Here is a 24150-nt window from a genome sequence, read left to right as displayed (position 1 = left end):
GTTTAGCCCGGCATTTTCAGACCCACGTACCACAATATATCAGTCTTTAGACACCTACCTCTTCAGTTTCACCACACCTTGGGAGGGAGGGAAATAGCCGCTTGAGATTCTTGTCCTGCATCCTCTAAGGTATCTGAGCACTTGAACCAGTGACACAAAGTGAAGTTACACAGCAAGTCAGGGACCAAACTTGGCCTTGAACTCAAGAGTTTCCGGGCTCCTACATTCTCTGCTTAGAGCAATTTACAGGGGAGTAGCTGACTGAAAATTAACTGGCTTTAAGTCAAGGCTGCAGGACCAAGTGGGAATTTTCAATGCGAACTGGCGTTTTGTTGGACTGTTAGGCCTGATCTATACTAGACCAGGAAGGTCAGCTTAAGAATCACAACTCCAGCTACGCAATTTGCATAGCTAGAGTCGGCTTATCTTAAGCCAAGCCACAGTGGCATCCACACAGTGGGAGGCTGATGGGAACATTTCTTCCCTTACTCCTCACAGAAGGAGGACTACCGGACGCTGGTGGGGGCTGCCCTCAGCATTCAATTTACGGGTCTATACTAGACTTGCTAAATCGAACGCTAGAAGATTGACCTCCGGAGCGTTGATCTTGTGCTAAGTAGAGATGTGCTCTTACCATGCAGCACCCTAAGTGCCCATGGCAGGATGTGCATGTTCAGCACCCATGAGAGAACTTGCTTCAAAATGCCTGCAGTCTCCAGGTGCTAGCTGGGGCAGCACAAAGCAATGGATTACAGAGTCAGGGATCCCACAGTGGCGTGAGCCTTCCAGAGGGGAACAAACTAGACACCATTAGGTCAGGCCGCAAGACCTGCCTCTTTAAGAGCTGCTTAGAGAGGGGAAAAGCTGACAATGACCCCAAACCCCCAATCAATCAACACTTTCAAGAACCCAAGTCAGAGCCTACAGAACTCCACTATTACAGGCCCCTCCATACCAGCCTGTTTGCTTGGAAGGCCAAAAGGTACCACTGCTGGTTCAGAGCCTCAAGATGAACAGAGAAGGTTAACACAGTGAGGATTCCATGGGTTGAACATTTCAAACAGATGGGCTCTCAAGAGCATACTGGGCAAACATCCACTGGGAGGGAGTTTTCTGTCAATTCCTATGCCAAAAAGGACCTCTGTAATTATCTAGTCAGATCTTCTGGCCAAAAGACTTCCCTGAATTAATTCTTTTTGAATTAGACAATATTTTTTAAAACAACATCCAGTATTGAATTTGAAAAGTTGCCACGGATGGAGAATACACCTCAACTCTTGACAAGTTGTTCCAGTGCTTAACGACCATCACTATTCAAAAAAACACAGCTTATTTTTAGTCTGAATTTGTCTAGCATCCACTTCCAGCCGTTAGATCTCGTTACACTTTTGCCTGCTAGACTGAAGAGCCCTCTACCACCAAGTTTTTGTTCCTCCTTTAGGTACTTCCAGGCTGATTTGGTCTCTCTGTAACATACCCTCTGGTACACTAATCACTATAAAGGCATGTTTTGCAATCCTTTAATCATTCTCAGGGCTCTTCTCTAAACCTGCTCCCGTTTATCAATGTCCCTTTTTGGACACCAGAACTGGACACAGGGTTCCAGCCAATCTGGATCTGACCTCCCTTCTTGTGATTCCCATTTATACATCCAAGGATTGCATTGCTTTGTGCACCCATGTCACTCTGGGAGCTCACGTTCGGCTAGTTATATACCTAGCCACTGTGAATCAGGCAGCATAAAAGGCAGCACAGAACTGGGAGTGGATGAAGAGGGCATGGGGAGAAATAGTCAGCAGACCGGCAGAGAAGCCTTCATGGCAGAGATATAGAGAAGGTACAAAAGGGGCATAGAAGGGTGGCAGCCCCATCAAGCTTCATGGGGAAGAGACCCCGAGTTGTTAAGGACTTGGAGATAAGGCAACAGTCATGGAAATGTGTTCCACATGTAACCCACATACCTACTGGGTGTGGTGCTTAGACCATTTACAGCGAGAAAGATTGAGTGTACTCTACAGCCTTTACTGAGAGCCAGCTGGGTTATAGCTCAACAATTTGAGGCTTCCAGACTAAGATCCAAAACTCCCAGGTTCAATTCCACCTGTTGGTATTACCAGGACTTGCCGAACCGTGGTGAGCCCTGCTTGCCAGCCATGCTGTCTGGTGATATGTGCATGTGCAGGTTGCTGGAACCTGGCTCTTCCAGGTTACAATCTACTTGCTACAGGTGAGTAGATTGTATAATTTGTCAAGCCCTGGGTATTACACATACATGAACTCTGATACATGGACTTTGGTTACTAGCATTCATTTAGTGCACACCTCTGACAGCAATGCAGAGCAGCTCTGCTTTGGATCTTGGACGAATATTTCTCTGCAGACCATGTACTAAGTACATTTCTGAAGAGCCCAGGACATGCACGCCACCGTGGCGGCTGCTGCTTCCTGTGAGTAAGGTGAAAGGGAAGCGCAGCACAGCAAGCAATAAGGTTATTCCAGAAGGTAGGAAATCATTTGGCATCCCAGCATTTTCCAGAGGGTGAAGATTCCCAATTCCCCGCTCCCTGACTCTACCAACCTTTATTTTAGTTTTTGCTTCACTAGGTGCCTCTCTTTTGCTTGGCTAGGTGCTGGCACTTCCCATTCAAGTACATTAGTTAATTAAGCCAGCTAGCTTTGCAGAGTGTTATTTGCCTGTCAGGGCTGAGTAATATTCTGTAGGCAAATGAAACCTCATTTGTTTTTTTCATTACAGTACCATCATAATGACAGCAAGGGGGGGAGGGGAAGAAGGAGGGTAGATTTTGTGTGGTGGCTAGTTCAAAGGGACGGTTTTCCAGGGCTGAATAGAGCTTTCAGCACACAATGCAATGGGAAATCTGCAGTTCTTGCCTAGCTGTGACACAGGGGTAATGAAACAGCAAGTAGTCCTGTAGCACCTTAGAGACTAACTAGATAGATAGATAGATAGATAGATAGATAGATAGATAGATAGATTATCATGAGCTTTCATGGGCAAAATCTCCTTCCTCAGATGAGTAGAGAAAAAAAAGGCAGGGAGGGATCCTCCAAATTTTTAACAGAAAAAGAAGGGAGAGTGGAATGAGGGGGGGGGGGGAACCCTGTCAACAGTAGTACCAGTGCTAATGAGACTAACTGAGTCACATCAAAAGCTAATGGCCCATCCAGTTCATGTCTTCAGCAAGCCAGAGGTAGATCCAGAAATGAGTACATCAGGTCTCAGTTTCCAGTCCTGAACTGGACACTTTCCTAGGAGCTGGTTTCATTCCGCCTTAACAAGTCTTTGACAGAGCAACCTCCGTTCCTGGTTACGTCCTGTCAACACCTCCAAAGTGATCAGTTACTTATTATTTACACTGCAGTAGTATCTAGGGGTATGTCTACACTAGCCCCCTAGTTCAAACTAGGGAGGCTAATGTGGGCATTTGAACTTGCAAATGAAGCCCGCGATTTAAATATCCTGGGCTTTATTTGCATGTTCCCGTCTGGCCATCAATTTTAAATGTCACTAGTCCGGACTAACTGCTCATGGCTACAAGCGGCAGTTAAACGGTAATTCGAACTAAGGACTTAGTTCGAATTACCGTTTAACTGCCGCGTGTAGCTGCAGGCAGTTAGTCCGGACTAGTGGCATTTAAAAATAGCAACTGGACAGGAACATGCAAATAAAGCCTGGGATATTTAAATCACAGGCTTCATTTGCAAGTTCAAATGCCTACATTAGCCTCCCTAGTTTGAACTAGGGGGCTAGTGTAGACATACCATAGGGGCCCCATTGGCTACACCTGGTATAAACAAGAATAATAAAAAAAAAGTCTGTGCTTTGGAAAGCAGCCAGTCTCCTTGAGCCCCATTTTGGCAGAGCCGCTTCTGGCTCAAAACACCAGACCAGAGAGTTTTTAAGCAAAGGGCGACTGGCTGTCCCCAGCACCCTGCTGGACAGTAGCCACTGATGTTTTCTGAAGTCGCTCTCCGGGTGCCCATTGTAACTTTACATTTCCCCTGTGTAAGCAAACTCGCTTAGTCCTGACCCCCTGTCCAGTGCTCGGGCCTGTACTTCCTCGTCCAGTGGCTCCTTTAAGACCAGGGCCCCGGAAGCGGGCAGACAAACAAACAGTTTCCATGGTCAGATGGTGGCCCAGGCCCTGGTTCAGGGCAGGGCAGGCGAATGAACAGTTTTCATAGCACAAGCGGGAAGGGGGAGGCTGCCACCCAGTATGGGAGAGGTGGCAGGGGGGACACGGACCCTCCCTACTGCACCGTGTCCTGGCCCAGGGGCCTAGCAGTGGCCGCCTTGGCGGCCATTGGGGTCAGCAGGGAATCTATTCTGAAACACGCTGACATACATTAAAGGGTGATCAGGCCCACCTGACCATCCCCCGCTTCCCCTGGGCCACTTCCAGATTCCCCCTCAGTATGTACCTGGCTGGCTCGCAGGGTCTCCGTAGTCCAAATTTAGGTGTAGAGAAAAAAAAGTCTCCTCCTCAACGCCTGAGCCGGGTGGCCCAGCTCCTCAGGGTCTTCCCGGTGTGAGGGGTCAGGGTAGGCCTCTGCACCCTCCGACAGCTGGCCCCCGACTGAGTGTCTGGGCCTAGTTTTTATACTTCTTGCCCCTCCCCCAGGCCTCTGTGGCTTTAAAGGGGCAGGTTCCGGCTCAGCCCACTGGTGCTCAGAGGGGGGTTCTTCTTCCTCAGGGTCAGTGAGCGGCCAACCCTGCTCACTACACCCTGGGGTGCAGCCATCAGACCTAGCGATGCCTTTGGCTCCAAGTGCCTAGTGGGACAGCAGATATTAGGGATCCCCTTGTGGTAAGCAAAGAGCAGAGGCACTGAGGGAGCTATTTCTGCTGGGACAAGGAACATCCAGTGCTGCAGAGGTCTGGAGTGCGAAGGGTTAATACTAAGGCTGTTAAGTAACGTTAATTGACTAGTCGAGTAGTCCACTGAGACTCTTGTACATTTTAAAAGAAGAATGCGGAACTCTGTGTGCAGCCTGGAGCCAGCGGGAAGTCTGTTGACTCTGGGCTGCACATGGTGTGCCAGCTTTGAAATGCACAAGAGCCCCTAGCTCAGGGTCTCCATGCAGCGCTGACGAATTGAAATGCCACCCAGAGCCGGGGTCACCGGGGGACTCCCCAGCTGATCCTGGGCTCCATGCAGCATTTCAGTAGAACTCGGGACCAGCTGACCCCGCGTTCTGGGGAATTGCTGCGTGGAACCCTCAGTCAGCTGGGGAGTCTTACTGTTTAGGAGGAATTCTTGATCAAAGAGACAAACTCTCTAAAATATATAGATTACAAAATCCACTTTGCTTCTCTTAAATACATGGGAAAACAGCTGATTTGGCTAAATAATACCTCTCCACGGCTCTCCAGATAATCAGTACATTTGCTTATTTTTTATTCCATCTTGGGATACGACTGACAAAAGATGGAAGGCTGAGGAGCTGCAGAGAGAGCTGAATCTGCCAGCAGGAAAGCGATGCTGCTCTGTAGGAGCAGTAGAAAGAGCCTTGAAGTTTTACCACAGCGTAGCATTTCAGCACCAATGCCAAGAAGATGCAGATAAAATGCATGGTGGGTGCAGAGAGAACCACCAATATGATCAAGGGGCTGGACGGACAATGCTCTATAGAGCTATTGAAAGAAATGCAGATGAGTAGTTTAGCTAAGGGATGATCGTGCTCCCTGCCTAGAAATAAGGGAAGTGTGTAAATACCCCGGAGGGGATGGATTGTGTAGCAGTTGCTGCAGCTGGATAAAATAGTGAGGGGGAATTGATCACTAATGTGACTCATCCTGCTGGCACAGTCAGGGCTTGTTCCTTGGTATCCCACACCGTGTGCTATCCTTATGATTTAAAAAAAAAACAGGGCTGGGGCAGAAACCAGGGGTGTAGAGAGACTGGCTGTCTGGTGTGTGGAGTGTATGAGGAGGATGCCAGGGAGGGTTTTCTGCATCAGCAGGGCAGAGAGGAACATTCCCAAGGAAAAATCCCAAACTCACACAAGGACATCTCACTTCCCCTCTGCCGGAAGCCTTCCTGATTCCCACAATGGTGTCTCCCAGAGAATCACCTCACAGAAGCCCCGTTCCCATGGAGCCAGAGTGTAACCTGTGGCAGGAGGGCCGGGCTGGACCCACCACGGACAGGGGCTGGTCAGAGCAGTCCCTGCCTGCAGTGAGCCCTGCGAGGCTAGAGCAGCCCCCTGCCCATGCCAATTAACCAGAACCAGTAGCCCTCACCCATTAAAGGTGAGGCTTACCGGTTAACTGGTTAACCATTTACATACCTAGCCACAAGACAGCCAGCTCCCACATGTCTTTGCGTTGCTTCATGAGACCCCCAAATGTCCGAGTCTGGGCAGATTCTGCCACCAAACCAGGGTGTGTGCCAAAGGAACCCTTCCCTTTCTGCTCTCCTGGCCACCTTCACAGACTCTGGGCTGGTGGTTACCACTGTGCCCAATGGAGATTCCATAGTCTCCTCCTCTGAGCTACCGTTTTCCACCATAAGCCCTCCCTCGCCTCCAGCCATCACTCCATTGCAGTCTTAACCAAGGTGACCAAATGTCCCCATGTTATAGGGGACAGTGCTGATAATCAGGGCTTTGTTGTATAAATGTGTCTATTACCCCCTACACTCCTTGTCCTGATTTGTTACACTTGCTAGCTGGTCACCCCAGTAGTAACTGCAACACCAGAAGGCCAAGAAGCTGAGTTATAGTCAAATCAGTGTCACTGTATCGGACTGAGACCTGCCAATGGATCATCACATTGTAGTGGGGGAGAGCCTTGCGTGTGCCAATGACCCCAGAGAGCAACATTGCTTGGAGTCATGTACTCCCTTAGGGTCTCCCATGACAGAACGGCAAGGGCCCGGTTTCAGACCAAGTGTGACTCAAGAAGTCCTCCATGGCAGAGTAGACGGAGGATACCTGCACAATGGAGCTGATACTGTTGAGTAATGTTACAGCAGCTGTGCAGGCGGATGAAGGCTGCAGCAGATAGATGATCTGCAGTCGTCATGGTGTCCATGCCGTTGGTTTCAAGCCCTCTGTGTCTCAAGGACAGTGTGGTGACTGCTGTGCACGAGTCTCCCCACTTTAAAAGAAGCCCCACCCAGGCACCTTCCATTTTGGGGGGAAAACAACACCTGCACAAGTCAGAAGCCTGCTGGTGATCGGCAAGTGATGATGGGAACAGTCACCGACCGACACACAGGCAATGGGTATGTGATTCACCCGTCTTGCTCAAGGACTGAGGCAGGTCGAGCATCTCAGCAGCTGCACCCATGACTGCGTGGTCCTCTTTAGGATCCACTCTGCTCACCCACATGGGGAAAGGGCAAGAAAAAGTGCCCTAAAAATAGTCTTGCCTCTTTTCCTCCTGGCTCAGCAGCTGCATCCAGCAGGATCACCATCCCAGAGGTCGAAAATGTAAGAAACCACTGACATGCTGAAGAGGAGAAGAGAAGAGGTGCAGGAGGAAGGGGAAACGGTCAGCAGTCTCCTGCTGTACCTGGAAACATCTGTCCTCACTGTAATAGAACTTGTGGTTCAAGGATCGGCCTTATCAGCCACCTGAGGGTCCATAACTCTCGTGGAAGACGATCATACTCGGCAATGAGTGATCGCCCATCACCATCATCATTAGACTGAGAGTAATCTGTGATTTACACCCATGAATGAGGGGTCAAAATCAGGACCCAAGAGTTTCCGCCAAGGCAATGCTGCTGTTCTCTAGAAAGCCACTGGGTGGTGCTGCAAAGCAACAAATCCCAGACAACACAGCTCCAGCTGCTGAACAAAAACAGAGCTAGGAGAACTGAGTACTCCCCTAAAACCTTCCTGCCCCATACAGCCATGCTTCAGGGCCATGCTCCTCAGCCACTCAAATGCTTAGCATTCTGCTGTCAGCAACAGCGTCTGGCCAAAACAGCCATTAGGGCCTTGTGGCTCGAAAGCCCTTGTAAACATGGATCGGTTAATAGCCTTGACTCCCACTTGAAGAAGAGCCATGTTATTACCCAGGATATATCCCTCCACCGAGACGGTGCGGCTACTGAGCCTTCCTTTGCTTTGCAAAGAGCTCGGCCATCTCTGGAGGATGAGCACCATCCAGAGTAAGTGCTGAGTGTTCCCGCCGTGCGGTTGGCTGGGTGATGGGTGCACAGCTGGCTAGCAAGCGGAGCATTACCAGCCTAATTGACTGAAAGAAATGGATCTGTCATTTGCTCCTCAGTCAAGCCCCAGAAAAGCAACACATGCAGGCGTCCCTGCCCTACCCCACAGCAGCCTCTGTTTCATTTAACATGAAAGGATTAGTGGCTCCTGGAAGATTAAAAATGGCTTTTAATCCTCCCATGTCCCAGCAGCAAACCTGATGTGGCAAATCTTCCGTGCCTGTGGGTAAGAAAGCGAAAAAGAGCTGCCAGGTTGCTCTGCCCTCTGTTAGGAAGTGTCCTCTACAGCTGAGCTCTGCTCAGTTAACATGTTTGTTGCTGCAGGAGAGAGGATGGCAGGGCCGGTGCATGCACCCAGTTTTTTGGTGACTGAGTGATATGCACTCCTCGTCTACAGTCCTTTTCTTGCAGGTAACTAGCTGACTGTGCAGGTTTGCCATTGCCAGTGTCAGGCATGCAAACACGGGCTTGTTACAGCTCTCTCACTGCGGCTATGTCTACACTGCAGCCTTTGTCGGCAAAAACAATGCAAATGAGGCATTCATTAGCATTTCTTGTGCTCTCATTTGCATAGTCTCTTACAGTCTGTTTTGCAAAAGAGGTTTTTGCACAAAAAACCAACCTTTTGCGCAAGAACTCTTATTCCTTAAAACAGCAGGTATACAGAATCTTGCGTGAAAGGGTTTTTTGCCTCGTCTGCACTGTGGGTTTTTTATGCAAAAACCTCTTCTGCAAAACGGATCAGAAGAGACTATGCAAATGAGAGCACGAGAAATACTAATGAGCGCTTCGTTTGCATTGTCGCTGCAGTGTAGACATAGCCACTGTAAGAGCTCCCCCTGCGTGTGCCGTGCTAGCAGAGCTAAACTTTTAGAGAACCACAGACAGAGCAGTAAGGGAGGGATCTGGGAGCGCCCCAGCCTGTCAGTCCGCCAGCAAGCCGGGTGTGCATCCTGGTGAGTTTTGGAAAACTTCATAGAGTGAGGACAGACAGAAGCAGAGAAAATCAACCTGAAACTCAGCTGGGAGCAGAGAAAACTCTTGTGTGGCAAGGAGCCCCCTGATGTGCAGTTGCAGCCATTTGCAGGAGGTGGGGCTGGCAGGCAGCTGCTTCCAGGCTGTGAATGAGGGAGGCAGCAGCAGTAGCAGCACTGAGCCACTGAGGAGTTGGGCGAGGCCCTGATGAGAGTATCATGATCAGTGGAAGTGGAGTCCAAGCGTGGGAGGAGGGTGAAGGCCCAGTTAGGGAAGGCAGGCCCCAGCCCCGCCCCTTTCACCAGAGGCCCCGCCCCTTCAGCAACTTTTCCCTCCCACCCCCAACCCCCACGTGGAGCCAAACCCTGCCCAACCCTTACTGATCACCTGGAGGGCTGGGGCATGGCCCCAGCCTTCCCAGATAGCTGTGGAGTGTAGACATTATGGGGAAGGCCTACATTACCCTCCGCCCATGAGTTAGAGGCTTGTGCTCTCTGGAAGGTCTGTTAGGACAAGGGATCAGGGGACCAGGGAGCAGGTCTGAAAGCATGACAGTCAGGTGGGCGGATGAGAGCAGGGCATGGGGTTTAATAACGTTCATTTGTTCAGCTTAACCTGCAGTGAGTTTCACCTTTTGCTAACGAACCAGTGCGATCAGCTCGGGCTGCCAGCTCTGGCTGGTCATATTCCTGGAGGGTTCATCAAGTGACATAACCTTTCACTAAATGTTAATCTTTAATTCCTGGAGACTCCCAGACAATCCTGGAGGGCTGGCAACCCCAGTTTCAACAGGTCCTTGCTAATTACCACTGTCCATCCCCCAATGTCTATCCCTACAGCTACACTAAGACTTTATTTTGAAATAATATCGAGCTGGAGGACTTCTAATTCCAACTCCTGTAACCCTCATTTCACGAGGAGTAAGGGAAGTCAAAGGCAGAGTGTTCTTCCTTCGACTTCCTGCTGCGTAGACAGTGCCAAAAGCCGAGTTAAGCTATTTTGACTTAAGCTACGCAATTGACGTAGCTCAAGTTGCATAGCTTAATTCAACTTTAGCCCCGCTGTATAAACATAAGAACATAAGAATGGACATACTAGGTCAGACCAAAGGGCCATCTAGCCCAATATCCTGTCTGCCAACAGTGGCCAATACCAGATGCCCCAGAGGAAGGGAACACAACAGGTAATCCTCACGTGATCCCTCCCCTGTCATCCATTTCCAGACAAACAGAGACTAGGGACACCATTCCTACCCATCCTGGCTATTAGCTATTGATGAACCTAACCTCCATGGATCTATCTAGCTCTTTTCTGAACCCTGGGAAAGTCCTAGCCTTCAACACATCCTCTGGCAAGGAGTTCCAAAGGTTGACTGTGCACTGAGTGAAGAAAAACTTCCTAAAATGTACCCTGAGGGTATGTCTAAACTACATCCCTTTTTCGATAAAGGGATGTAAATTAGACATATTAAAATTGTAAATGAAGCTGGTATTTGAATTTCCCGCACTTCATTTACATAATGGCGGCTGCAGCTTTTTTTCAAAAAGCCACTTTTCAAAAAAAAAATGTGGTCAGGATGGGGCTCTTTGGACAGAGGGTTACAGGATCTTTCGAAATGGGGCATTTCTGTCAAAAGATCCCCGTCTTGACCGGCTTCAAATCGCGGCTTCATTTCAATTTCGATATGTCTCATTTACATCCCTTTATCAAAAAAGGGATGGAGTTTAAACATACCCTAAGTGAGCTAATCCCTAACTAAGGCCATCCCTATCAATATGCAAAGCAAGCAGCTGCATAGGGTGGAATGAAATTTGGGGCACCAACTTGCCCCAGATTTCATGGTGCCCTAGGCAGCTGTGTGCTGCGGTATGGAGCATTGTGGTTTCTAGCAACCAGTCCCATCCCCAGCTGGCCTCCCAGCACTGCTGATGCCCTCTTCAGCCCACCACAGTGGATCCCTTATGGGAGCGTGGGGTCTTGGACAGACTCCACCGTGCTCTGCTCCTGCTCTGCCCCTGCCTTCACTCCACCCCTTCTTCCAAACCCATACTCTGAGCAGTGTGGCTCGGAGCCAGGGGAGACCGGGTGGCTTCACTTCCCACTGCTGGTGAATATGGGGTTGGGCCCAACCCCTCCTGCCCAAATGCCCTGCTCCTGCCCCCTCCAGAGTGCAGCCCCCCTCCAGAGCGGAGGACTGCGGAGGACACCAGCAGTAGTAGGGATGGCCCAGCCTATCCCTTCACACATCCCTTTCCCTTCCATACCCAGCTACTCTCATCCCACACACCCCTACCCCAATGACGCTGCAGGCCGTCTATTAGGAGGTGCTTTGTCTGGGGGTCACCGTGAGAGACTAACCAGGAGCACACCTGAGTTCTGTGCCCAACTCTGGCGTTAGCTCACTGCAAGGCTATGCCACTTGGCCCCTGGTTCCACAACCCTTTTCAGTGCAGGGGGATAACACTCCCCACCTTGCAAAATTAGAGCTTGGAGATTTTTAAGGGAAAAGCCCCATCAAAATGCAGAAGCCAGCACATCCCAGGGCACAGTCAAGGCCTACGTTGCCACCCATACAACTGTTGTTTCTTTCTGACATAATTTGATAGGAACGAGCCCTGAAGCCCAGAAAGCAGGGGGAGAAAAGGAAGCCCTGTCAGAACCAGCATAGGACTGACGTGGGCCACAGGAAACATGGGCTGTAATCACTTACTGTATGATGAGCAAATCCATCTGGGACATTCTAGCCTTTGGCTTCTGGTATCGGGTACCACAGAGTAACCCCACTGAGTACAGTGGGGGCCAGCTTGCCCATGTTACACAGGACAGACGGAAAATTTACCTCCATGTCTACTGCAACCCTTTCTATTTCCTGCTACTTACCAGAGGAAATATCTCGAGCACTGCAAATAATGAGGTTATCTAACTGCTAGCACCTACTTATCTAAGGCGATTAGCAAACTCTGAAAGGCCACTGCTGGAAGCTGGAAGTAGCGTCACTCTGGATTTTCACTGGTGTAACTGAAAGCAATATCTAGCCCACATGTCTTCAGACAGCACAGTGTCACATTGAAAGGAAAGGCTGTGATTCAGGACTTTCTGGCCTGCATCTTGCTTATGGCCATTGGTTATGCAGAAACCATGACTGGGGTTACTTAACATAACTGCAGCTCTGACGCACGACTGGGTTCCAACGGAAGCATGCATTGGTTGGACTGAAAACAAATGCACCCAGGAATTCTTTTCATAAGCCTGGACCCTTTGGCATGAGCTGTATAAAAGGGAAGCATTATTTATAATTGAGGCAATTTATACAGTGGCCCATGACGTTAACCGTGGACTTTTTAATTTCTAATAGCTGTGGCCATTCACTTTGGTTTTCATTTATGGATAGGAGAAGAAAGAAGGCAGCAGGGGATTACACAACATCAAGTAGTTGCAAAGTCATCTCTCTCTTAGCTCTTTCTGTACCACAGGGCTAGGTGCCAATCCCTCTAGGCCATTTGGTAACTTTGAAATCTGCCCTGAAGATCACTCCAGGGGCAGACCAGAGAACTACAGATGGCTCAAAGTGACCATTCCTCTCCTGCGCAGGGAGGAGGGGGCAGGCAGCCTGAACCTGACCGAAGACTCCTGTAAGCTCATATTTACTGGAAGGAATTGTGTCACCCTCTTGAAGCCTCTTTGGGAGCCATCAAATCGGGGAGACTAAACAATGTCCTGTGACAGAGGTGCCCAGCCACACAGTGAAATCGAATGACAAAGAGCAAATACTTCGGGCAGTCATCCCAAAGGATGGCTCTCAGGCAGCTCATAGTGTTCATCCAACCATTCATTGCATGACACCATTTTGGATCAGACCAGCGGCTCCTCCAGACCTCCTCACTCGGCTCCATCAGCAGCCAGTATAAGCTGCCTCAGGAATGTGGAATGAAAAGCCCAGAGAGGAAATTCCCCCCCATAGCCCCGTCAAAAAGAATCTGGCTTGTGCCCACATGCCTGAATAATGAGCAGAACATATGGACACTGAAACCTGTTTACAGGTAATTCACTGATCTCAGCATATAAACTGCCTATTGATAATAAATTTAACTGTAGTCCCATTTCTCTATCATCAGGGTGGTTCATGCACTTTTAATGTATTTATCCTTGTAGCACACATGTGAGGTAGGGCAGAGCTGTTGGCCCAGTTATACAAAGACAGAAATTAACTGAGGCTATGTCTAGATTGCAGAGCTTTTGCGGAATACTGGAGGTATCCTGGAAAAGCTATGTCGCGGCCAAGGAATGTGTCCGCTTTTTCGGAACAATTTCCGAAAAAAGCAGCCGCGTTCTTTCACCATCCCTTTAATCCTCATTGTATGAGAAAGAAAGGATGTGTCGAAAGAGGAGGTTTTTCCAAAATTTGACCCCGTGTAGATGGGCCACATTTCAGAAAAGCCTCTCTTGAAAGAAAAGTTGGAAAAAGATACACAAATTGCAGTTCACAATTTGTGTATCTTTTCCCAACTTTTCTTTGTAGCATAGACCAGGCATGACTTGCCAAGATCACCCAGATAGCCTGTGGGAGAGTAAGGTTTTGAACCCTAGTCTTCTCAGCTATAGCCTAGCAACCTGTCTATCCAACCAGCTTTACTAACTCAATTAGCTACTGCTTTCTTACTATGTCATTGACATGCCTTGCCATTAAAACACCAGACAACACAGATAGGCTCAAACATTGTGACTGGAACATTTTTCAATCAAAAAGTCCAATTCAAAAAATCTAAATGTTCCATGGGGACATGTCAATTTCAGTAGTATTTCTTTTTGGGGAAAAAAAGAAATGAAATATTTCAATATGGTTGAGATGATGCATGTCAGCCTTCTCAGAGCATTTCAGTTTTTCATTTTGAAATGGACTTCTCATTTTGAAATGTGTTTCATTTTGTATTTTTATTTTATTTCATATTATTTTATTATACCATTTTACATTATGCAAATTACAATATCAGTTACCAAACTAATTACCAGCTGAATTACCAAACACAAATTATTGCTTTATGTTCACATTATAATTTTCAAATAATTAAATTCTCATTTCAAATTACAAAATAAAAATAGAAAAGCAAGGTCAAAACTAATATAAAATAAAAATATAACAGACAAGAAGAGTCAAAATCAATACTCGAGTCTATTGAAATGAAATGTTACAGCTGACCTGGGAATTTCACATTTGGGGAAGTTTTGAAATTTTAACTTTTTGTTCCAATCCGCCTTGCAACAGAAATTCAGAATTTCAACCAGCTCCACTTTTCATTGCAAAATGTAGATGTTGCTTCCCTGGCTGATCAGCCTGGTGCCCCAGATTGCCGTCATTTGGCTGCAATCATCAGACCAGGACCAGGCAGGCAGGTTCTACCATAATAGAATGGAGAAGTGAAATATGAAGATGAGCCCCATTGCACTGCGACTCCAGTCCTGTGCTGTGAATCGAAGGCTTGTGACTTAACGTGTATTGATTTATATGCCCATTTATCACATTGTACCGTATGTGACACACGGTTCTTGCATTTATATGGTGGTTACTGACTTAAGGTTTATGCACCTGATGGTGCGGCAAGAACGCTGATACTGCTAAGTGATTCCTGCTTGTTTTGAAACCACCTTTTATGTAACCCTTCAGGCTGTACATATGTCATATGTTCTCCCCTGCCCACCCCATATTTCCTTAAATAACTTACGCGATAACTCTGGGAAACTGAAATTAGACAAACCCAGCTGGAATTCAATCTTGTTTCATTGTTGTCTGACATGGCTGCTGCCCCTGCTGCTAGTTCACACAAATGCCTGGAAATCCCATTGGCACCACAGCCTCCAAACCATAATCTTGTGAGGCCCGCTCTGACTGCAAGAAAGCACCACAGCTTTAGCTTATCCTTGTCAGCATTTCTCTCCTCCTTTGAGCTTCCCGACCGTACGGCTCCACCATAGGAGCATGAGCATAAAACGCAACAATGCAGGAGCCGGCTTGGTGAGTCAGTGACCCATCTGTGAGGTGTGAGCTAAGGGCTAACTTGAGCCTTTAAGATCAGCCCTGAGTAAGGGGCCATGTGTAATGGCACGGGTCAGGAAGCTGCGGGGACAGGTCACAATTCCTCCCAATTCCTCCCTTTATCAGGTGGGTTGGCAGTAAATTGCCACAGCCCTAAGGGTGTTGTTTCCTTGATGGCAGGGACTTCTTGTTCTGTGTTTGTAAAGAGCCTAGCCCAGCAGGCTCCAGGTCCATGACTCAGGCACCAAGATGCTACCACAAATATGTCTCCGTTTGTACCTGGCCCAATAACCTGACCCATGTATGGGTGGAAGACAGACACATCCAGTGCCCATCCTCTTGCATCCGGGGCTAGTATCCTGAGAGCAAAGGCTACAGTCCACACCAGACCCTACTCCCAGGTAGGCCATGCAAGGAGAGGTGCCTTCTGACAGGAAGTCGCTGGGCGGTGCACGTTCTCAGCACCTCGGATCATCTGGCCAGCTCTGCTTTGGAGTCTACACATGGATTGAGGGGACCAGCTCCAGACACCCAAGTGGTAATCTTTTGGCCTAAGTGATTTAGCCAGGGTCAATCAGCCTGTCACCAGGGAATGGAAGCGAGAGTTTCCAACTCTCAGTGCCTTGCTCTGATCATGAGACAGGTTGCCCCGGCTTGAAGGACAGGGAACGTCTTGGCACCAGTAGTGTACTAGAGCTGCCCTGGAATGAGAGGTGTGTGGCCTGTGGGGACTCCACCAAGTGGCCGAGAGCTGTGGCCCAGCGAGGGAGGGAGAAGGCTGAGAGCAGCGTTCCCTGTAAGCTGGGCACTTGTGCAGCCACTCAGGAGAGATTCAAATGCTACCCAGCTGATGAACAGAATGCCCATAGCTAGGGTTTGTGTTTCTCCTGGTGGTGCCCTTCCGCACATGCCTTAGTGCACATAAAAATTTATTCTGTACATGGATGGAAAAGATTACAGGGAACATTTGTGGGGAAAAGAGAAGGTTTGCTGTTGTCCGGGGGTATGTCTAGACTACATGCCTCTGTCGCCAGAGGCATGTAAATTAGACATACCGACACAGTCAATGAAGCAGAGATTTAAATATCTCCTGCTTCATTAGAATAAAAATGGCCACCGCGTTGTGCCGGCTCAGCTGTTTGTCGGCACGAACTGGCAGTCAAGATGGATATCGGTCGGCAAGGAAAGCTTTTGCCTACTAATCCCTTATGCCTCATGCAACGAGGTTTACAGGATCGGTCGGCAAAGGCTTTCCTTGCCAACCGATCCCCGTCTTGACTGCCAGTTTGTGCCAACAAACAGCTGAGCCAGCACAGCACAGCGGCCATTTTTATTCTAATGAAACGGGGGATATTTAAATCCCTGCTTCACTGACTACTTCGGTATGTCTAATTTACATGCCTCTGGGACAGAGGCATGTAGTCTAGACATACCCCAGTTGTTTGCTGGAGTAGACAAGGAAGAAGGACTGCGACCCACAGCCATCTCCTCATTTGAATCATGAAAATGTAACACAAACACAGCTTGGACGAGTGAAATATTAACAGTTCTGGCCTCCTTCTCCATGTGGGCTCTCCTTACAGAGGGAAAACAAGTTGTTTTCCCTGGTTTGGTTTAAGCTCCAGGGCCTTTCTGCCTAGGACTGAAGGTTAAAAGGTGCAGCAGTAGTACAAAGGGCAACAGTTGCCTGGCACACACCACCTCCTCCATCTCTGGTTCAGGCAGCGGTGAAAGTAACTTAAAATTTCCTTTTGCAGCCCGGGTCCCTGCCACCTCTTTAAGTGGCTCCCTGCTGGCTTGTGCCGCAGCTCAGCCAGCTCTTAGAATCACAGAATCATAGAACCATAGAACTGGAAGAGACCTTAGAAGGCCATCAAGTCCAGCCCCCTGCTCTAGGCAGGATCAATCCCAACTAGATCAACCCAGCCAGGGCTTTGTCAAGCCGAGACTTAAACACCTCTAGGGATGGAGACTCCACTACTTCCCTAGGGAACCCATTCCAGTGCTTCACCACTCTCCTAGTGAAATAGTTTTTCCTAATATCCAACCTGGACCTCTCCCACCACAACTTGAGACCGTTTCTCCTTGTTCTGCCATCTGTCACTACTCAGAACAGCCTTTCTCCATTCTCTTTGGAACCTCCCTTTAAGAAGTTGAAGGCTGCTATCAAATCCCCCCTCACTCTTCACTTCTGCAGACTAAACAGACCCAACTCCCTCAGCCTCTCCTCATAGGTCATATGCTCCAGCCCCCTAATCATTTTGGTTGCCCTCTGCTGGACCCTCTCCAATGCATCCACATCCTTCCTGTAATTGGGGGCCCAGAACTAGACACAATACTCCAGATGTGGCCTCACCAAAGCCAAATAAAGAGGAAAGACTTCTCTGGATCTGATCTGCTGGCAATGCTCCTCCTAATGCACCCTAATATGCCATTAGCCTTTTTGGCTACAAGGGCACACTGTTCACTCATATCCAGCTTCTCAGCCACTGTAACCCCCAAGTCCTTTTCTGCAGAACTACTACTTAGCTGGTTGGTCCCCAGCTTGTAACTATACTTGGGATTCTTCCATCCCAAGTGCAGGACTCTGCACTTGTCCTTGTTGAACCTCATCAGATTTCTTGTGGCCCAATCTTCCAATTTGTCTAAGTCACTCTGGACCCTATCTCTGCCCTCAAGCGTATCTACCTCTCCCCCTAGCTTAGTGTCATCTGCAAACTTTCTGAGAGTGCAATCCTTCCCCTCATCCAGGTCATTAATAAAGATATTGAACAAAAGCGGTCCTAGAACCGAACCTTGGGGCACTCCGCTAGAAACCAACCATCATCCTGACATCGAGCCATTGATCACTACCCGCTGGGCCCGGCCCTCTAGCCAGCTTTCTATCCATCTTACCATCCATTTATCCAACCCACATTCCCTTAACTTGCTGGCAAGAATATTGTGGGAGAACATATCAAAAGCCTTGCTAAAGTCAAGTTATATCACATCCACTGACTTTCCCATGTCCACAGAGCCAGTTACCTCATCATAGAAGCTAATCAGATTGGTCAGGCACGACTTGCCCTTTGTGAATCCATGCTGACTATTCCTGATCACTTTCCTCTCTTCCAAATGCCTCAAAATGGATTCCTTAAGGATCCCTTCCATGATTTTTCCAGGAACCGAGGTAAGACTGACCGGCCTATAGTTCCCTGGATCATCCTTCTTCCCTTTTTTGAAGATGGGCACTACATTTGCCTTTTTCCAATCATCCGGGATCTCTCCCGATCTCCACGACTTTTCAAAGGGCGAGCTTGTTTACTGTCACCTCTGGCTTCAGAAGAACAAAATGAAGATGGGAAGAACTGCAGTTGAGAACCGCAAAGGGTTATCTGTAGCCAATCTGCACTCTGCTGGCTGGAACAGACAGTACCAGGGTCCATCCCTGTGCCCCTGCATGGAGGGGAGGGGGATTCTTTTGTCATATTTATGTGTCAGCAGCTAAGGAGAAGAGAACAGATTGGCAGAGTGAAAGAGGACAAATAAGGTTGCCAGATGGTTCAACAAAAATACCGGACGCACTTGACATGACATCACAATCTACATTACATCTTATTTAGAAAATACCGGACATTTCTATTTTCTCAATTTGTTTCCCGAACAGAAAGCTGAAATATTGGACTGTCCTGTTCAAAACCGGACACCTGGCAACCCTAAGGACAAACCCATGTGATCTGGGTGAGCTGTCTCCTGTCTCTTCCCAGCTTGCAGAAATGGACCAGGTCTCTGTTACATAGGCCAGGCCTACACTAGGGGGAAGTCGAACTAAAGTACTCAGCTCCAGCTATGTGAATAGCGTAGCTGGAGTCAACGTACCTTAGATAGGTTTACCATGCGATCCTGGGGAGTACCAGAGCCAACGGGAGCAGGATCAATGGTCGATTAAGCATGTCCTATCTAGACCCACTAAATAGACCCCTGGGAGATCGATCTCCACAGCGTTGAGTTCCCAGGAAGTGTAGACAAAGCCTCGGCATTGTGTGTCATGTACTGGATTTTGCATCTTCTGTTCATTAAGAAAACCAGCCTGAAGAAAGGGGCCTGGACTTGAACGGGAGGGTTTTTTGGTTTTTTTACTCCTCACACTGATGACCATACCCTGGCGGTTCAAACCTATTAACCATTGTGGGCTCATATGCAGCTCTCTGCGTAGTATGTGGGCTGCATCCACATCATACATATGCTACCTGTATGACCCTGGATGTCACATGGGCTGCAGCTGTGAGCTGATTGGGTCACAAGCGGCCCACAGGCGGGGGACCACTCCTCTACTTACAGTGGTATTTGGGGAAAGAGCAAAAGGGAGCGGGTCTAAAATGAAGTCATGACACAGGATGAAATGGGCACAATAACATGGACAATGAGCTCATAGTCTCCTAACAGAAAACTCCACTTGGCTGGGGAAGAGTCTTCCAAGGAAAGTCCAGTAAGGCGAGTAATTGAAAATTGCACTGAGAAAAGCACCAGGGAATACATTTGTAGGGAACAGTCTTTCATTGTCAGGAGATGAACGAACCTGTCCTCTGAGCTTGCATTCCTATGGTTCTGCAAATACAGTTGGCAATATTAATCTGAGCGCTGCTCAGTTTGGAAAAATCGAACACGATCACAGCTGGATCTCCTGACATAGGCTTGGGCATCCCTCCGATCTGTTGGATGCAAGAGGCAGGCGTATCTGGGCAGTGCTGTTTCTATTTCACCATTTTCATTCACGGGTTGTTGTTTTTCTGGAATGGGAAATACCTGGGGATGGACTGGCAAGCAGGAGCTCATTGGATTTAGATTGGCTGTGCCTGGCCCAGACTCTGGGTGCTCTGACAATTATTAAAAACACAACTCATCCGAAAAGAAAAAATCCAGAGCAAATCCCTCCCCCCTTTCGAAGCAAACAAACAAGCCAGCCACTCAGCAAGAGAAGGGATCCCCACCCCCAAAAGGCATCTAGGACTGTATTACATAACAATTAGCCTGTGGAATGTAAGAGATTAACTCTCTTCCCAATACGTGACCATGACCTGAGCTTGACCGCTAGTCTGACTGAATTTTAACAAAGAGGGAAATGGGAATGTCTAACCATTAAAAAGAAACGTTTGGGCACTAAGAAGGTAGTTATTGTGTCTAAGAGTTCCCCTAATGAGAGGGAGGATAGAGTGGAAGGACTGTCTAGTGGTGAGGCTGCTTACCACAGAACTTGGGAGACCTCAGTTTCAAGTTCATATTGTGTCACAGATGTCCTGTGTGACCTCAGGCAAGTCTCGTGTCTTCACTAAACGGAAGATGGATAATGCCACAGTCAATCTTCCAGAGTTCGATTTAGCGGGTCTAGTTAAGACTCACTAAATCAAACTCAGAGGACACCTCTGTTGGCAGCCGGTACTCCTGCTTCTGTGAGGAGTAAGTAAAGCTGAGAGGAGCATTTGCTCCCATCAGCCTCCCACTGTAGGGATGGCAGGGAAATGTGAAATAAGGTACGTCGACTCGAGCGACGTAATTAATCTAGCTGGAGTTGCACATTTTGATTCAACCTTCCCTTTTAGTGTACATCTGGCCTCAGTACCCCAGTTCCCCATCTGTACACTGGGGATCATGCATTTTCCTACCTCATAGGACTGTTGTAAAGTTAAATCCATTAGCGACAGCGAGATGCTGAGATATTGTGGTAAAGGGGCCATCTAAGTACCTAACATGTCAAGAAAGCGATGAGAAGTTAGACCTGAAGGTCTGGCTACTCTTACCTGAGCTTGCAGTATGCACATTACTAATCAAACCAGTCTGAAAAGGGGCAGATCTGGTGTGTGTGAGAGCAGCTGGCTTATTCATTGATCTGCAGTTCATAACCTATCCGTTGCTATTGGGTCAACAGCTAGATACGCCTGAATGCTGTAGCTGCAGGTGCTCAGTGCTCCTGAGTAACATGAGTCTGGGGATGTCAAATTGGATATCCAGCACTGGAGGCACCTGAAATGAATGGAGGCAGTATTGGCAAAGTGGCCCCTTCTTGCTTTGCTTATTCCTCAAGAAGGAGGAAACTTTGACTGGACTGTGTCTGTAACCCTGAATGATGGGAGGATAACGGTTTTCTGTAGCTTCCGAGAAGTAGCTGAGTTAGTCTGTAACTGGAAAAACTTAAAAAAACAATGAATAGTCTAGCAGTACCTGACAAAACATGTAGATAGTATCATGAGCTTTTGTGGGCATGCCCCAGGATGTTCTCGGTGCCACTGAAAAGGCAGTGTACCATGTGAGGATACATATTTCTCTTAGGGATGCATCCCCTCTGTGGGCCCAATACATGGCCCACTGTGGTTAAGGGCCATGTGACTTCAGTGACTTTTGGATCTGGCCCTCCAGGAGGAACCTTATATTAGGAACAGATGTTCCAGCTGCTAGGATTATAAAACACCAGGATTTTCACTCTAGCTCAACTCCTGCCAAAAGGAACATGTAAAGAAAACAAATGATACAGCAAAGGCTAGCGCATGCAGTGGCTGGACACAGGTGTACTATAAAGTATAATAAATCACAGGGAAAACACAGAGAACAGCATGGCAGGAGAACAATAAACAACCAGCAGTAATGAGAACACACTGTGCAGACAGTGGGCAATTAGCTGCATGGGAATCAGGATTCATAGAAATCAGGGATGGAAAGGGACAGTGGTTATATCTCATTCGTGCCTCTGGCCACCGCAGGTTTGTTCCCTGTGGTACCTATTTGTGTCCAGTCTTAGGTGGTACAAATGGACTATTCTCAGGGTTCATATTGCTAAGAGGAGCCAGGGCAATGTATCCCAAAATGGAAACAGTTGAGAACGACTCAACCATTCTATGGTCTAACAAACCTCATTGAGATGAAATTCCTCCTCCCACTATTCAGCCTACATAATGCATCTCCTTGGCCTGTCAGTAGCCCTAGCTCTCATCACTGGTATGAAATCCTGACCTGATGGAAGCAAAGCATAAACTCCCCACAAGGACAGGATTGTATCCTTCCTCTTTACAGCCTTGAAATGCATCTACATAACAACACTCTTGTCTGCTTCTTCAGCCAACATATCCAGAGGTTAATTTTTCCCTATTAATCCCTTCACCCCCCTAATTATATCTGATTTTCCAGTATCTTTTTGCTGTGATGGCACCTAATACTGAATCTACTATATATATTTTATAGAGAGTTTGTCTATTTGATCAAGAACTCCTTCTAAACCAGGGGTAGGTAATAATTTTTAATGAGGGGCTGCAAGTGGTAAAGGGCCACACTTCTATGGAGGGGGTGTAAGGTCTGGGATGGAGGTTGGGTGCAGAAGGGAGCTTGGGGTAGGGAACTGGGGTGCAGGAAGGGATGTGGGGTCTGAGAGAGAGTTTGGGTGAAGAAGGGGGCTGTGATCTAGGGCAGAAGTTTGGGGTGCAAGTTCTAGGAGAGAGTAAAGGTGCAGGAGTGGTTTCTGGCCTGGAGGATGGGCTTTAGAAGAGGGTGCAGAGTCTGGGAGGGAACTGTGACCTGGAAGAAGCGGGTACAGAGAATTCGGGTGGTGGCCCGGAGCAGGTAGTTGGGGGAAAGAGGGAGTGGGGTGACAGAGTCAGGCTCTGGCTGGGAGGCACTTATCTAAGCAGCTCCCAACAAGCAGCCCTACAGGAACCTGAGGCAGGCTCTCTGCTGAAGTCTCAGGGTATGTCTACACTACCCTCCTAGTTCGAACTAGGAGGGTAATGTAGGCATACCGCACTTGCAAATGAAGCCCGGGATTTGAATTTCCCGGGCTTCATTTGCATAAGCGGGGAGCTGCCATTTTTAAAACCCCGCTGGTTCGAACCCCGTGCAGCGCGGCTACACGGGGCACGAACTAGGTAGTTCGAACTAGGAAGCCTAGTATTAGTATTAGTTCGAACTAGCGGGGTAGTGTAGACATACCCACAGTCGGCTGGCGGCTCCACATGGTTCTGCGCCGAGAATGGGGTTGGGGAGGGGAGACAGAGGAAAGCTCCACATGCTGCCTCAGCCCCCAGCAAAATTTCTCAGCTCCTATTGGCTGGAAACTGGCCAATGGGAGCTGAAATATTTTGCGAGTGGCAGGGTGGAGGGAGAGAGGGAACAGAGTGTGAAGCCTCCCTCTCCTCCCTCTCTAGGGCTAGGTCTACTCTATACCTTTTTTTTTTTTCGGAAAAAGGTACGCAAAATGCGCTCTGCATCCGGCCCACTGGCAGCCTCTTGCCCACCCCTGTCCTAAACAGAAAGAGCTAGGACCTCAAAATTCAGTATACAGATTCCTCTTGTCATAACTTAAAGCAATACAAGGGTTTAGTTGTGCCAGGGAAATGGGATGTGCCTGGAGTGGGCTCTTACTGACACACTGACGGCCATCAGAATGCTGCATCTTCTGAAAATCTGCACGTCTGTGGCACAGGCAGGATGGCAAACCAGATTGCCCAGCCCTCTGTCCCGATCACTTAACCAGGGTTCCTCCCTCGGCTCCAGTATTCCCCTTCAGAGTCAGGTGGAGATGGTCTCCACTAAGCTGGTCTCAAGTGTAGCTGTGGTCCATTAAACAGCTACTGAGTACAGGCAGTCCCCGGGTTACGTACAAGATAGGGACTGTAGGTTTGTTCTTAAGTTGAATCTGTATGTAAGTCAGAACTGGCATCCAGATTCAGCCGCTGCTGAAACTGATCAGTTTCAACAGCGGCTGAATCTGGACGCCAGTTCTGACTTACATACAGATTCAGCTTAAGAACCCCAGGCATCCCCAAGTCAGCTGCTGCTGAAACTGATCAGCAGTTGATTCCAGGAAGCCCGGGGCAGAGCAACTCTGCCTCGGGCTTCCTGTAGTCAGCCGCTGGTCAGTTTCAACAGCGGCTAACTTGGGGACTCCTGGGGCAGAGCAGCTGGGGTGCTGCCGGG

The 24150-nt window shown here is 48.4% G+C and overlaps 1 protein-coding gene across 1 annotated transcript in view; it reads left to right on the top strand.

Annotated features, from left to right (window-relative positions):
• MOGAT2 (monoacylglycerol O-acyltransferase 2) overlaps positions 1 to 24150 on the top strand; it is a 49593-nt gene that overhangs the window by 10556 nt on the left and 14887 nt on the right. The window lies entirely within an intron of this gene.

This window comes from Pelodiscus sinensis, chromosome 1 (genome assembly GCF_049634645.1).
Source record: "Pelodiscus sinensis isolate JC-2024 chromosome 1, ASM4963464v1, whole genome shotgun sequence".
In the NCBI taxonomy this organism is placed as follows: domain Eukaryota; kingdom Metazoa; phylum Chordata; order Testudines; family Trionychidae; genus Pelodiscus; species Pelodiscus sinensis.
This window is presented reverse-complemented; position numbering and strand designations above follow the sequence as displayed.